Source organism: Pseudochaenichthys georgianus, unplaced genomic scaffold, assembly GCF_902827115.2.
Source record: "Pseudochaenichthys georgianus unplaced genomic scaffold, fPseGeo1.2 scaffold_650_arrow_ctg1, whole genome shotgun sequence".
NCBI classification, from domain to species: Eukaryota; Metazoa; Chordata; class Actinopteri; order Perciformes; family Channichthyidae; genus Pseudochaenichthys; species Pseudochaenichthys georgianus.
This window is the reverse complement of record NW_027263205.1, coordinates 79,101-96,135: the sequence shown is the minus strand read 5'-3', so window position 1 is coordinate 96,135 and position 17,035 is coordinate 79,101. Positions and strand designations below refer to the sequence as shown.

At 46.0% G+C, this 17,035-nt stretch overlaps 1 pseudogene; it reads left to right on the top strand.

The window, feature by feature from the left end:
• Nucleotides 1-16,885, top strand: part of LOC117443645 (PHD finger protein 14-like) — a 36,261-nt pseudogene extending 19,376 nt beyond the window's left edge.
• Nucleotides 16,886-17,035: the final 150 nt, after the last annotated feature.

Sequence of the window (17,035 nt, the reverse complement as noted above, 5' to 3'; positions counted from 1 at the left end):
AGTGAAACTTAACCTCGCTCCATTGCGGAGATATTCCCGCGAGAGTGCAGAAAACTGAAATAAATGTATTTATTTCAAATGTGAAATGTTACCAATATACTCACGGACCACTAGGGGGTGCTCACAGACCACCAGTGGTCCGCGGACCACACTTTGAGAAGCACTGCAGTAGAGACACTAAATACATAAACTTAACACGAAAAGAAAGGAAATGTGTGTTTGGTAGATTATTTCTTTGTTTTAACGATGCTTCTTGGCAATACATCTTATACCGTTGGAAAGCCTGTTTGTTTACCTTTCAAATGGTGCCACATTTGTGAGGAACAAGCATGTGTGGGATGAGCAGCAGAGCTGAGTCTGTGGGTTTCAAACGTGAAAAACGTGATAAATCAAGAAGCATTGTTGCAACAAAGCAATAATAAACCAAAGACACATTTCCTTACTTTTTGTGTTATGTTTAGATAATATTAAATTAAATATGGAGTTCCACAAGGATCTGTCCTGGGACCACTTTTTGTTGTTGTTGTGACTTTCGTAGAAAAACTCATGATTTATAATATGTGTGTGTGTGTTGTTCCCCCTGCAGCTGTGTGAGTCTCTGGAGGAGCTGCTGAATGTGAACGGAGATCTGCGCAGTGAGGGCCAGGCTGTGTGGACTCTGCTGGGGGACATCATGGGACAGGTAACCACACACACACACACACACACACACACACACACACACACACACACACACACACACACACACTACACTCCTACTCCCCACTATACATTCCACACACACAAATGACCATCAACCTCCCTACTGTACCACACGCACGCACGCACGCGCACACACACACACACACACACACACACACACTACCTCCACCCCCCTACTGTACCCTCCACACACACACACAAGAGACACACAGAAGAGACACACACACACGGAAGAGACACACACACACACACACACACACCCACACACACACACACACACACACACACACACACACACACACACACACACACACACTACCCCCACCCCCCTATTGTACCCTGCACACACACACACACACACACACACACATACCCGCACTTTACTCAAACACATTATATTGTTCACTTCCAGCGCTGTGTGATGGAGCGTTGTTCAGACGTTGATGGTGAACGGCAGGTAATGCTTTCTGGAAAGCTGCTTTTATTAAAATAAATGCTCTTTTATTTTTGCACTAACTGACCCGTTGCTTCTCGGCGGGGAAGTGAAAGCCGTCTCCCGCTTCTTGTTACTATGGCAACCAATTACCAAGGATGATGGGGCATTTATTAATCGTAAATTGCAATCTACAAAATTACCCTGAGAGCTTATTTTTTCTCTCTCTCTAATACACTTCATTTTAAAAGTCACTCTGAGCTTTTAAAGGGAAAAATCCCCTCAAAAAACTCTCCCATCAGGAGACACGCTGCAGCTTCAGAAAGGATGCAGATATAAAAACTAGGGCCGGGACTTTAACGCGTTAATTAAGATTAATTAATTACACAAAAATTAACGCGTTAAAAAAATTAACGCATTTTAATCGCACTTTAATCGCACTTATTTTTGCACAGCGGAACGTTTCTCACTGGATGAGTTTCAGGCGTACCGATTATACTGGAGCACCAACTAACGTTCATGACTTCAGCATGGGACTTCAAACAACAACAAACCACGGTGAACAATAGTCAAACATGAACGAACAAGCTGATGAGACGCTTTGGTCGGCCCCGTGGATGGGACATTTTGTTTTAAAAAACGGACGGATGGAAGCGTCGATAAGAGCCGCAGCACATCAAGCCTAAAGTATCACCTAAATGCAAAGCATGTAGCAGCTAGCATGTAGCAGCTAGCGTGGACGTTAGCCCGACTCCGAGTGCAAGGAACCACACCCTGACCCAACCCACACTCAACCAGACGACTGGTTTCAGGGCCAGGATAAGTCAGTCCACGTCTGAGAGAATAACCAGCTCCCTGGCTCTCTGGACTGCACTCGACTGTCGACCACCTGGAGTCACATCCATGTGAAAACTGCTTCTCACTGTTCTCAGGTCAAATATGTATATTTGATTAAAAATGCGATTAATTTCGATTAATTAATTACAAAGCCTCTAATTAATTAGATTAATTTTTTTAATCGAGTCCCGGATCTAATAAAACCCCAAATGTTCCACATGAAGAAACATCTTCAGCAACAACACATGCAGAATTTAGTAAACACAACTGAGGGTGAAAAGAGGTGCTGCAGCACAGGCAGGATGAGAAGAATAAAGAGCTTTCTGAACATTAAAGCATGGAGACATGTCACTGGAGAGATACTACATAGATTATATTACATTAAATATGGGGTTCCACAAGGATCTGTCCTGGGACCACTTTTGCTCTTGTTGTGACTTTTGTAGAAACATGGAAACAATATACCTTCTGCAGACTAAATTGAGTTAGAGTAGTGATCTATATAATCCAGTTTTTGTATTTATATTGATATATATATACACACACACACACACACACACACATATAACACTCATTCAGCAACTTGAGGAAACATGCACAGCGTTTACTAAAAGCTGCAGAAACCAAAACGCTGCAAATACAAAACGCTGAAGAAGCTCAAAACACAATGGAGACCAGGGGACACTATAGAGTGACGCACACAGCTGGGAGACCAGGGGGCACTAAAGAGTGACGCACACAGCTGGGAGACCAGGGGACACTAAAGAGTGACGCTCACAGCTGAGAGAACAGGGGACACTAAAGAGTGACGCACACAGCTGGGAGACCAGGGGACACTAAAGAGTGACGCACACAGCTGGGAGACCAGGGGATACTAAAGAGTGACGCACACAGCTGGGAGACCAGGGGACACTAAAGAGTGACGCACACAGCTGGGAGACCAGGGGACACTAAAGAGTGACGCACACAGCTGGGAGACCTGGGACACTAAAGAGTGACGCACACAGCTGGGAGACCAGGGGACACTAAAGAGTGACACTCACAGCTGAGAGAACAGGGGACACTAAAGAGTGACGCACACAGCGGGGAGACCAGGGGACACTAAAGAGTGACGCTCACAGCTGAGAGAACAGGGGACACTAAAGAGTGACGCACACAGCTGGGAGACCAGGGGACACTAAAGAGTGACGCACACAGCTGGGAGACCAGGGGACACTAAAGAGTGACGCACACAGCTGGGAGACCAGGGGACACTAAAGAGTGACGCACACAGCTGGGAGACCAGGGGACACTAAAGAGTGACCGCACACAGCTGGGAGACCAGGGGACACTAAAGAGTGACGCACACAGCTGGGAGACCAGGGGACACGAAAGAGTGACGCAACACAGCTGGGAGACCAGGGGACACTAAAGAGTGAACGCACACAGCTGGGATAACCAGGGGGACACTAAAGAAGTGACGCACACAGCTGGAGACCAGGGGACACTAAAGAGTGACGCACCACAGCTGGGAGACCTGGGGACACTAAAGAGTGACGCACACAGCTGGGAGACCAGGGGGACACTAAAGAGTGACGCTCACAGCTGAGAGAAACAGGGGACACTAAAGAGTGACGCACACAGCGGGGAGACCAGGGGACACTAAAGAGTGACGCTCACAGCTGAGAGAACAGGGGACACTAAAGAGTGACGCACACAGCGGGGAGACCAGGGGACACTAAAGAGTGACACACACAGCTGGGAGACCAGGGACACTAAAGAGTGACGCACACAGCTGGGAGACCAGGGGACACTAAAGAGTGACGCACACAGCTGGGAGACCAGGGGACACTAAAGAGTGACGCACACAGCTGGGAGACCAGGGGACACTAAAGAGTGACGCACACAGCTGGGAGACCAGGGGACACCAAAGAGTGACGCACACAGCTGGGATACCAGGGGACACTAAGAGTGACGCACACATCTGGGAGACCAGGGGACACTAAAGAGTGACGCACACAGCTGGGAGACCAGGGGACACGAAAGAGTGACGCACACAGCTGGGAGACCAGGGGACACCAAAGAGTGACGCACACAGCTGGGATACCAGGGGACACTAAAGAGTGACGCACACATCTGGGAGACCAGGGGACACTAAAGAGTGACGCACACAGCTGGGAGACCAGGGGACACTAAAGAGTGACGCACACAGCTGGGAGACCAGGGGACACTAAAGAGTGACGCACACAGCTGTTCCTTAATCTGACGACGATGAGAATAATATCAGTCTTTTCACACAGGTTAAATGTAAGGATCGTGTAATCGATTGAACAGGTCATTATATTTTACAGTATCATCTTGAGCTCAAATATGATGTAAAGATTCTCTCTTTGTTAACCCTTAAAGTTATATATGAATATTTATGTTGTTCCGCCGCGGTGCAGCAGACGGTGCAGCAGACGGTGCAGTCACTCCTTTGGGGGTGTTATGTGTATACCTGCTGGATCCATAAAAAAGCCTTATTAAAAGTACGAGGCGTGCAGATAGATGGTCAGAAGATGTTAATGCGGCGGCACAATGGACAGGAAGTGGCAGAAGACTGGCGGTGACTGAAACGAGGCAATAAATCACCTAATTATGAACACGCACCATTTAAGTAGCAGCATCAGTCACCGCAGCGCATGCTTTTGTGTCGTCTATCTGCCACTTCTTCATCTCCTATTTGTCATCCTGCACGGCCATTTGCAGGAATTATTGATGTCCCGTGGACTGTCATTCTGTCATCCTTCTTCCAGTACCAACTCAGGGCTTTTGTTCTGGAAGCTGCTGGAAGTTTACTCCTGCCAACTTCACACAAAAAAAAGTGACTTTCCAGGTCCTTCATAAAATGCCATGAGGCTCAAACTGCTAAAGCGTATTTCAAAAAGGCAAATGAAAGTGCTTCACCAAAGAATATATAAAAGCATTAAGACAATAGAAACATGTTATACAATTACATTTAAATATATGTACATTGGTCAATCCAAACTGTAGAGGCTAATTTCTGACCATTTCCAATCTTCCAATTTCAGTTCCAACATACTTCACATTTTCTCAGAGTAAATTGTGTTATTCCTATTGTACTTTATTTTTCTTGTAAAAAAAATCAAAAAGTTGAAGAAAGTCCGAATTGTGGGAAAAAGTCAACATAAAAAATAAAGTCATCATTTGGAGAAAAAAATCAAAATCTAGGAGTAAAATCAGACAAAAGTCATAAATGTGGGAAAAAGTCAACATTTATTTAAAAATTCACAATTCTGAAAGAAATTGGAATCCTGATTAAACAAAAATAAGAAGTGAAAATCAGATAGTAAGTAATAATTCTGTGGAAATCCGAAAAATAAACAGAATTTTGGAAGTGAGTCATAATTAATGAAAAAAAAATAGTAAGAATTATTTGAAAAAAGTTAATTCTGACAAAAGCCATTATTTTATTAATATTCAGATGTCTGAGAAAAACATGAAAGTCATTCTGGGGGGAAAATAAATCAAAATTCAAACATTTCAGATTTTCAGAATTCAGAGGAAAAAAAGTACATTTTGAGAAAAAGTCAGATTTATGGGAGAAACATTCTGGATCTCAGAACCCCCAACCTGAGTAAACAACGCATACATCGGTGTAAGAAGTGAGGAGGAGTCGTCAGGGGGGTCTGCGGGGTCTTAAAGTATTAAAAGTTGATAAATCAATTTAGTGAAAATGAAGGCTATTAAAAAGTATTAAAGGGCATTTTCCAAGGTGTTACATTCTGTAGCTTGTTGTCAGTAAGTATCTAAGTGGTCCAGAGAGGTCGTGTTCTGCAGTGTGCCTGAATGTAATCGTTGCGTAGGTGTGTCGTGTGATTCTGTGGAGTTTATTGATGGCATCCCGTTGGGTTTGACGTCATCTGAACAGGACGTCGCCCGCCCACTGCTCGATAGCGCGGAGGTCCGTTTACGCCGGTTGTTAAACATCGTTATGGGAAATGCAAGTCTGCGTCCAAACGGTTGGAAGATAAGGAGGAAGGACAATCAATACTGTATATAGTTAATGTGAGGTGAAGTGTGTCGCCATGGTAACCGGTTAGAACTCGAAGTGGTGATGAGGTCTTTAAGTGTTTGGAAAGGGTCTTAAAAGGTCTTTAAAGGTCTTCCATGTGACTCCAGGGTTCCTGCACAGACCCTGCGTAGTGGTTCTGCACAGACCCTGCGTAGTGGTTCTACACAGACCCTGCGTAGTGGTTCTGCACAGACCCTGCGTGGTGGTTCCTGCACAGACCCTGCGTGGTGGTTCCTGCATAGACCCTGCGTGGTGGTTCCTGCACAGACCCTGCGTAGTGGTTCTGCACAGACCCTGCGTAGTGGTTCTGCACAGACCCTGCGTGGTGGTTCCTGCACAGACCCTGCGTGGTGGTTCTGCACAGACCCTGCGTAGTGGTTCTGCACAGACCCTGCGTCGTGGTTCTGCACAGACCCTGCGTGTGGTTCCTGCACAGACCCTGCGTAGTGGTTCTGCACAGACCCTGCGTAGTGGTTCCTGCATAGACCCTGCGTGGTGGTTCCTGCACAGACCCTGCGTGGTGGTTCCTGCATAGACCCTGCGTGGTGGTTCCTGCATAGACCCTGCGTAGTGGTTCCTGCATAGACCCTGCATAGTGGTTCCTGCATAGACCCTGCGTAGTGGTTCCTGCATAGACCTGCATAGTGGTTCCTGCATAGACCCTGCGTGGTGGTTCCTGCATAGACCCTGCGTGGTGGTTCCTGCATAGACCCTGCGTGGTGGTTCCTGCATAGACCCTGCATAGTGGTTCCTGCATAGACCCTGCATAGTGGTTCCTGCATAGACCCTGCATAGTGGTTCCTGCATAGACCCTGCGTGGTGGTTCCTGCATAGACCCTGCGTGGTGGTTCCTGCATAGACCCTGCGTGGTGGTTCCTGCATAGACCCTGCATAGTGGTTCCTGCATAGACCTCTGCGTGGTGGTTCCCTGCATAGACCCTGCGTGGTGGTTCCTGCATAGACCTGCATAGTGGTTCCTGCATAGACCCTGCATAGTGGTTCCTGCATAGACCCTGCGTGGTGGTTCCTGCATAGACCCTGCGTGGTGGTTCCTGCATAGACCCTGCGTGGTGGTTCCTGCATAGACCCTGCGTGGTGGTTCCTGCATAGACCCGTGGTGGTTCCTGCATAGACCCTGCATAGTGGTTCCTGCATAGACCCTGCATAGTGGTTCCTGCATAGACCCTGCGTGGTGGTTCCTGCATAGACCCTGCGTGGTGGTTCCTGCATAGACCCTGCGTGGTGGTTCCTGCATAGACCCTGCGTGGTGGTTCCTGCATAGCTTCGTGCCACAGCTTGTTGTGTTTCTTGTATTGAATACTTGTAAAAGTGGCCGTTTGCTGGTCTCTGACATGTTGTGATGTTTCCATTCCCGAGGACTCGGCAGCTGAACGCCTGAAAGCTGTTTCCTCTCCCCTGTTTAGAATCTGCACCTCTAAACTTCTTCATCTGTCTGATAAGGCTTGTTTAACGTGTTGATAGCTTGGTGTCGGCTGCAGAGACACTTTGTTGGTGTCCGCATGCGGCAGACTGAAGTCCAGCTGAGCAGATAGGCAGAATGTAGCCTCCCTCTACCCAGAGCCCAGATTACAGCTGCTTCCTCGGGAGAAGGCGCCTCTGTTTGGTGACAGACTCAGCCCTGACAGATAAGTTTTTCTAATTAACCTGCCTGGCAGAAACGCACCTGAGATACAGGCAGCGTGCTTTCCCTGCCGTACGACATGTTCCTCTCTGTTCGGCTGCGAGGGAAGAACTTATCTGGACTAGTCCAAACGCTGTCCAACACAAAGCAGCTGCTCGATAACGACTTGTCACCTGGAGGAAACTCTGACTGTGACTTTGGCAACAAAATCCCCCTGGCAGTCTCCCTCTCCTCTGGTGGAGTTTGGGCGATAAAACGTGGAATTGTTGCACGAAAAAAGAGGAAATACTCAATTATTATTATGTAATTTTTCCTAATGTGGGAATACCCCAACCGGCTCAATCTCCACTTCAATGGGGGGCGGTCCTTAAATGTGGAATGAGTCAGTATTTGCAAATAAAAACAAAACATGTGGAGCCGACCAAAGTGTCCGTCGTCGCGGTAACCGAAATCATTTGTGCCTTTTTTTTAATTTATTTTAGAAACTGAACACCCCTGCTGTTCTGAAAGCCCCAAAGGAAAGGAAGCCCAGCAAGAAGGAGGGAGGAAACAACAGGGAAGGCCTCCAGCCTGCCAGCTATACTCTACAGGTGAACACACACACACCACACACACACACACCACACACACACACACACACACACACACACACACACACACACACACACACAGAGTCCTCAGGAAATAATAGGAAGGTTAAATGATCAAGTGAACAGAGAGAATATAGGACACCCAAGGACAGACAAACCGAACGGGGAAGAGCTGGTCCTGGAAAAACTAGGTTTAGTTGTAAAACATGTGACTGGTTTCTGATAGGGATGGGTACCGAGCCCGGTATTAAACGGGCCCCGGGGCTGAATTATTAAAGACCGTGGTACCGTTAAGCTCCGACGTTAACGGCCTTTTTATCGGTACTGGAGACGTGTAAAAAATATATGTATTATTGCTACACAAACATTATATTGCAGTTTTAGTTTCGCCAACTCCGTTTCTAACACGCAATAAGACTACAGCATGCTTCTTTTTAGTATTTTCGATCTTTCCGATCCAGACGAGATCTCTCTCCCGTCTGTGTGCGAGGGGCCGGGCGGTTCACACACACGCGGCTGCTACAGGCAGCAACACACACACACACACACACACACACACACACACACACACACAGCTGCTACATGCAGCAACACACACACACATACACACAGCAGCTCATGCAGCAACACACACACACACCAGCTGCTACATGCAGACACACACAGCACACACACACACCACCACACACACACCCACACAGCACACACACACATGCCAGGCTACACGCGCACACACACACACATACACACACGCAGCTGCTACATGCAGCAACACCACACACACACACAGCTGCTACATGCAGCAACACACACACACATACACACACGCAGCTGCTACATGCAGCAACACACACACGGAGGAGATGGCGGAGAGAACGCGCTCCGAGGTGGTTAAACTTACCCGTCTCGATGCTCGTTGCCAAAAGTGCAATCAGAGTTCAGCATGTGAGGGCGGCAACACGAGCAGTTTGTCTAAACATCTATCCAAAGTGCTCCACGTCCAGACGGAGGAATGGGTTCCACTGTCTCTCCAGCAGCTCTGTAGCCCCCCCCCCCCGTCCACGAGTAACGTCTCCCCGTCAGGTGTTCTGTGTGCTAGCAGCAACACACGGAGTTACTCCATGATACAAACACGGGTTAATGATGAGAGGAAACTGAGGTATTTAGTTTGTTAAAGTTTCAGCTATTCAGATTATTTAATACCATTTGTTAAAACATTGTTGTTTCTTTTGATGTGAAATATTATTTATTTAATTTTTTTTTTTAAAAAGCAATGTTAATTTTGTTCACAATTTGTTTAGTTAGTTTACCTGTTTCTCTCCAAAAGAACCGATAAGAGTACCGTTAAAGGACCAGACCGATAAGCGGTATCGATAAAAGTAGTAGTACCGTTAAAACCGTAACGATACCATCCCTAGTTTCGGATGTGCGTTAGTTACGATGATTTAGGCCTTTTCCTCTAGGTTTGCAAGAGATAGAATATCTGTGTACTTGATTGTGCAGGTCCCCACCGACACCACCGCCGTGTCTAAAACCCTTATATATGATTACAAAACATTGGTTTACCTTTCTCTTTCTTAATGACCCTTAACCCGCTTTTCATCGAGCACAATGGCACGGCTCTTGCTATTGTACTTCTGCATCTTCACGTATTGTCGTTCCTCTGGATGAACCGTCAGCTCAATGCCTTCATGTGTTCCTGCAGCTGTGGCATCTGTAAGAAGAACCAGGACCAACACCTGCTGGTTCTGTGTGACACCTGCAAGCTGTACTACCACCTGGGCTGCCTGGAGCCCCCTCTCACACGCATGCCCAAGAAGACCAAGAACAGCTACTGGTGAGGACACGGAGACACTTAGACATGGAGACACAGAGACCCTTAGATATGGAGACACGGAGACACAGAGACCCTTAGATATGGAGACATGGAGATACTTAGACATGGAGACACAGAGACACTTAGATATGGAGACACGTAGACACAGAGACCCTTAGATATGGAGACACAGAGATATGGAGACACAGAGACCCTTAGATATGGAGACACGTAGAAATGGAGACACTTAGATATGGAGACACGGAGACACTTAGATATGGAGACACGGAGACACTTAGATATGGAGACACAGAGAGACTTAGACATTTAGAAATGGAGACACTTAGATATGGAGACACTTAGATATGGAGACACAGAGAGACTTAGACATTTAGAAATGGAGACACTTAGATATGGAGACACGTAGAAATGGAGACACTTAGATATGGAGACACTTAGATATGGAGACACGTAGAAATGGAGACACTTAGATATGGAGACACGGAGACACTTAGATATGGAGACACAGAGAGACTTAGACATTTAGAAATGGAGACACTTAGATATGGAGACACGTAGAAATGGAGACACTTAGATATGGAGACACGGAGATCCTTAGACATGGAGACACTTAGATATGGAGACACTTAGATATGGAGACACGTAGAAATGGAGACACTTAGATATGGAGACACTTAGATATGGAGACACGGAGACACTTAGATATGGAGACACAGAAAGACTTAGACATTTAGAAATGGAGACACTTAGATATGGAGACACGTAGAAATGGAGACCCTTAGACATGGAGACACAGAGATATGGAGACACAGAGACCCTTAGATATGGAGATACTTAGACATGGAAACACGGAGATATGGACACTTAGAAATGGAGACACTTAGACATGGAGACACGTAGAAATGGAGACACTTAGACATGGAGACACGTAGAAATGGAGACACGATACCCTTAGACATGGAGACACGCATTAGACATGGAGACACGTAGAAATGGAGACACTTAGATATGGAGACACGGAGACACTTAGATATGGAGACACAGAGAGACTTAGACATTTAGAAATGGAGACACTTAGATATGGAGACACGGAGACACTTAGATATGGAGACACAGAGAGACTTAGACATTTAGAAATGGAGACACTTAGATATGGAGACACGTAGAAATGGAGACACTTAGATATGGAGACACAGAGACACTTAGATATGGAGACACAGAGAGACTTAGACATTTAGAAATGGAGACACTTAGATATGGAGACACGTAGAAATGGAGACACTTAGATATGGAGACACTTAGATATGGAGACACGGAGATCCTTAGATATGGAGACACTTAGATATGGAGACACTTAGATATGGAGACACTTAGATATGGAGACACGTAGAAATGGAGACTCTTAGATATGGAGACACTTAGATATGGAGACACGGAGATCCTTAGATATGGAGACACGGAGACACTTAGATATGGAGACACAGAAAGACTTAGACATTTAGAAATGGAGACACTTAGATATGGAGACACGTAGAAATGGAGACTCTTAGATATGGAGACACAGAGAGACTTAGACACTTAGATATGGAGACACAGAGACACTTAGATATGGAGACACTTAATGATGCTTTCATTCTGGTACCCACACTGCAGAACTCCAGTATACCGTGCACTAACCAGTGACCACATTTTAAAACGAGTTGACCTCTCCCCGTTGCACGCGCCTCGTGGAGGACACACGGCAATAGATTTATTTCTAAATATTATATTATAATAACTTGTATTCTGTTTTATCGCCAAAAATGACATTCTAGAAACTTAACAAAGCATATTTATTTTGTGCTATCCTCTTTAAAAAACCTCACAGTAATAATTGTTGTATATTTTACAATGATAGTGAGAATAATACGTAATGATTTATGAACCCCCCCCTCTCTTCATGTGGACATCAACAGAAGCAGTTTTCATACTGCTGTACTTTACTTATCACACGAGGATCCAGAGTTTGTTTATTCGTGTTCGTCTGACATTTGTGGCTTTAGGATTATCAGATGGGAGAATGTCACTCTTCTCCTGCAGCTCCTAATCTATCTTTTAAACATACGATAGATCGAAGATATCGTGATGCTTAGTGAGGTGCTACTTCCTGATGTGATAGAAAACAGCTATTTGTGTTGGTCGCTCTCCTGTAGTGGGCTTTATAGGTTTCAGTGCATGTCAATGGTCGGCAGAGGCTACAATTCCTATGTTTGCTCTACTGTAGCGTGTTCTATAGGTGTTAGTGCATGTCAATGGTCTGCAAAGGCTAAAATCCCTGTGTCCCCTCTCCTGTAGTGTGTTCTATAGGTTTTAGTGCATGTCAATGGTCTGCAAAGGCTAAAATCCCTACTTCTTTCTCCTGTAGTGTGTTCTATAGGTTTTAGTGCATGTCAATGGTCTGCAAAGGCTAAAATCCCTCTGTACTCTCTCCTGAAGTGTGTTCTATAGGTTTTAGTGCATGTAAATGGTCTGCAGAGGCTAAAATCCCTGTGTCCTCTCTCCTGTAGTGTGTTCTATAGGTTTCAGTGCATGTCAATGGTCTGCAGAGGCTGAAATCCCTGTGTTCCTCTCCTGTAGTTCTATAGGTGTTAGTGCATGTCAATGGTCTGCAGAGGCTGACATCCCTGTTCCCTCTCCTGTAGTTCTATAGGTGTTAGTGCATGTCAATGGTCTGCAGAGGCTGAAATCCCTGTTCCCTCTCCTGTAGTGCTATCGGTGTTAGTGCATGTCAATGGTCTGCAGAGGCTTAACATCCCTGTTCCCTCTCCTGTAGTTCTATAGGTGTTAGTGCATGTCAATGGTCTGCAGAGGCTTAAAATCCCTGTTCCCTCTCCTGTAGTTCTATAGGTGTTAGGGCATGTCAATGGTCTGCAGAGGTTGAAAATCCCTGTTCCCTCTCCTGTAGTTCTATAGGTGTTAGGGCATGTCAATGGTCTGCAGAGGCTGAAATCCCTGTTCCCTCTCCTGTAGTTCTATAGGTGTTAGTGCATGTCAATGGTCTGCAGAGGCTGACAATCCCTGTTCCCTCTCCTGTAAGTGTGTTCTATAGGTTTTAGTGCATGTCAATGGTCTGCAAAGGCTAAAATCCCTACTTCTTTCTCCTTAAGTGTGTTCTATAGGTTTTAGTGCATGTCAATGGTCTGCAAAGGCTAAAATCCCTACTTCTTTCTCCTTAAGTGTGTTCTATAGGTTTTAGTGCACGTCAATGGTCTGCAAAGGCTAAAATCCTTGTGTGAGGGACTTTCTCTCTTAGATTCGATATACTTTATTCATCCCAGATTGGGGAAATTGTTTCGTCGCAGCAGGTGTTGCTCATAGATATAATCAAATACAAGTAGAACAAAATAAAAGATGAACATAATCAGTAAAACATATCCACGAAGAGGAACTAAAGAATAGATCACATAAATACTCTCTTCTCTCAAAGACAGAGATCAGAATGCCGTATTCGTCCCACAGACGAGAGGCGACAGCAGAAAGAGACGGCTCAATGTAAACTAAGAAGTATTCATTACAATAATATTAAAGATGTTATGATAAGGTTAATGGAGCGTATTCTCCTTCAGGCAATGCTCCGAGTGCGACCAGGCCAGCAGCGACGAGGCTGACATCGCCATGGAAACGCTGCCGGACGGCACCAAGAGGTCGCGGCGGCAAATCAAAGGACCAATCAAATTCATCCCTCAGGAGATGTCCCCGGAGCCCAAGAAGCATCAGGTGAGAGGATGCATGACAACTGCTGAAAACACAAATACTGACAGAGTGCGTCTGAACTCAGACTGAGGAAGTCCTCGTTATCGCCGGCCTGCTGGAGGGCATCAGACGACAGCGGGGGAGAGTTTGTTCCCTGAGAGGAGAATAGGACGGCCGAATACAAACGTCGGTGAACATCAACAGTCGTATGGAGAAGGATCAGGGACACTTTAATGTTTTAGAGCTGACCAGAAAAGTATTTTTTATTTTAGATCTGAGGAAGAAATCTGAATTCAGACTTTAACATATTATTGTTTTTAAACAAACAAAAAAGCTCTGGCTTCTGATTTTAACCGCAGAATTCTAAGAATAAAGTCATCATTCAGAAGAAAAAAAGAATAAGAAATAAAATCATGAAGTCAGAGATTCAGAGGGATTGAAAAAATAATCTGAATAAAAATAATTGGAAAAACGCTTCGAAGATGAATCCTGAGATTAAAGTCATAATTATTCATTTGATCTCATTATTATGATTTTATTTTCAGAAATGTTTTGAAGTGTGCGTGTGGCCCTTTAAGAGCCTCAGTGTGTGAGTGTGGCCCTTTAAGAGCCTCATGTGTGAGTGTGGCCCTTTAAGAGCCTCAGTGTGTGAGTGTGGGCCCTTTAAGAGCCTCAGTGTGTGAGCGTGGCCCTTTAAGAGCCTCAGTGTGTGAGCGTGGCCCTTTAAGAGCCTCAGTGTGTGAGCGTGGCCCTTTAAGAGCCTCAGTGTGTGTGTGTGGCCCTTTAAGAGCCTCAGTGTGTGAGCGTGGCCCTTTAAGAGCCTCAGTGTGTCTCCCTGTAGGAACATTGGGTGTCAGAAGCCTCTCCATCCCTCACTGGATCCTGCTTATCTTTACCCAGCATGCTCTGATCCTCGGATACAGACCCCCCCCCCCCCTCTCTCCCTGAGGATATTCTGCAGATTGATATCTGACAGCTCTGCAGAGGGGGGGGGGGGGGGGGCTCTTCACTTCACTTTTTGTTTCCCCCTGTCAGTGTGACCCGGTGATCTCTTCAGGGACTCTGGGAGAAAGAGTTCTGCTGAAACTGCTGTCTCTCTGACAGACCAGCTGATCGCTGAGCGGTGTGAGAAACATGGATGTGAGAAGTGGTGAAGATCCATCTCGATGTCATGTCTGAGAGCTGAGTCAGGTGTTAGCTTAGCATAGCGCCTTGAGGGTGATGTGAATTATGCATTTGTTTATTTGAGTACAGACGTATTGGACCAAGTGTTCTGAGCTGCGGAGGAAGGAAGGCCAATAGGTGCCATTTCCCTAGGACACTTTAAGACGATACGACTGCCTCTCTGCTGCTCACTGCCTCTCTGCTGCTCACTGCCTCTCTGCTGCTCACTGCCTCTCTGCTGCTCACTGCCTCTCTGCTGCTCACTCGAGACTATGGACTTTCCTTTTGTTGAGTCAGGTGCTTAGTGAGACATGTGAAGGAGTGTGAGCCCCTTCTCACAAACATGCAATCATTACATCCGAGTGTGCATTCTGTGTGGGGTGTTGGTGGATGGGAAGTCCATAGGAAGTCCATGGGAAGTGCATGGGAAGTCCATGGGAAGTGCATGGGAAGTCCATGGGAAGTCCATGGCTGAAGTGGAATAGTCCATTTAGCTTAGGAACCTTCCTAAAGGAGTGAAATGACCCGGAAGTCCCTCAGTGGCAGCCATGATAAGTGCCGTTCGAATTCTCTAGAATGATGAGAATGATAGGAAAGGAGGTTTCAAACTTCCTTTATAGCCTCCTTTAGCTTAGGAACCACTGGACCTCCCTAACCGACAGGAGAAGCGAAAATGCTGCCCCACAATGCATTGCAGCCGCAGCATTTGCCGTCACTCAACAGTCGGCCGTTCACGGAAACAACCGATTATGACGGAGAAATGATATCATGAAAGTTACGGTGCTTATTAAGCATTTTAAAACGTAGGTGTAAGTTGCCAAAGTGCTTTGTTTGAACGTTCATCAGTATTAAATAAAGAGAGAAATATGAACGTTAGTTTTTACTGAAATGATCAAATAAAGTCAACATCTCAGTCTTCACTGAGCTGTGTGGGGTTTGTTCAGCTTCTAAAAGATGTCTGAATGGTGATATACACAGAGATAGATGTTAAGGACTAACGTTTATAATAAATACATCTGTATTGATTTTAAGATCTTTAGTTCATACAATCATACGTGTTGGGATCATTGGTATTAACGTGGACCGGAGGGAGAGGGGGACGAGCAGAAGTTTCACTTTCCTTTTTATTTCAATTCCAGCTTTGGTCCTGAAGAATCTGTTTCTCTGTTCCTCGTTCATAAAGCAAAGCAGCAGCTTCAGAGCACGGAGCAGAGTCTCTAGATGAGTTCACAGCAGTCCCTCGTTCTTAGTGAACATCCATGTTGTCGTCCGCTTATAGAAAACTGTAGTTTCCATGGTTTCCCACAGCAGCAGACGCACACAATGACGTCCGCTGGCGCATCAGAAACACGTCGGATAGTGAAAGTGCATTCGGATTCTCTAAAGTACCGCAGTCTCTTCTCTCTAAGTCCTTTTGAATTCTCCTATCCACTATCCCTTAACCCCGTGACCTTTCACTCAGAGGTCAAGGAATAGACGATAGGGTTAGAACTTAGGAGCTGATTTTTAAACTATCCGACTGCAGCCCATGGGAAGTCCATGGGAAGTGCATGGGAAGTGCATGGGAAGTCCATGGGAAGTCCATGGGAAGTCCATGGGAAGTGCATGGGAAGTCCATGGGAAGTGCATGGGAAGTCCATGGGAAGTGCATGGGAAGTGCATGGGAAGTGCATGGGAAGTCCATGGGAAGTGCATGGGAAGTGCATGGGAAGTCCATGGGAAGTGCATGGAAGTTGCATGGGAAGTCCATGGGAAGTGCATGGGAAGTGCATGGGAAGTGCATGGGAAGTCCATGGGAAGTGCATGGGAAGTCCATGGGAAGTCCATGGTGCTGCTTCTGTGGGAATCCTCTAAGATGGAGGGCGCTGTTTCCTACTTTGTGCTGCTCACCTGAACTCCGTGGCTGCTGTTGAAATATGAAATAGAATGCATGAAGCATCTGGTCTCAGAGTTTACCCGCGGGTTGAACGTGTGTCTGAGTCTCAGAGTTACCCGCGGGTTGAACGTGTGTCTGAGTCTCAGAGTTACCCGCGGGTTGAACGTG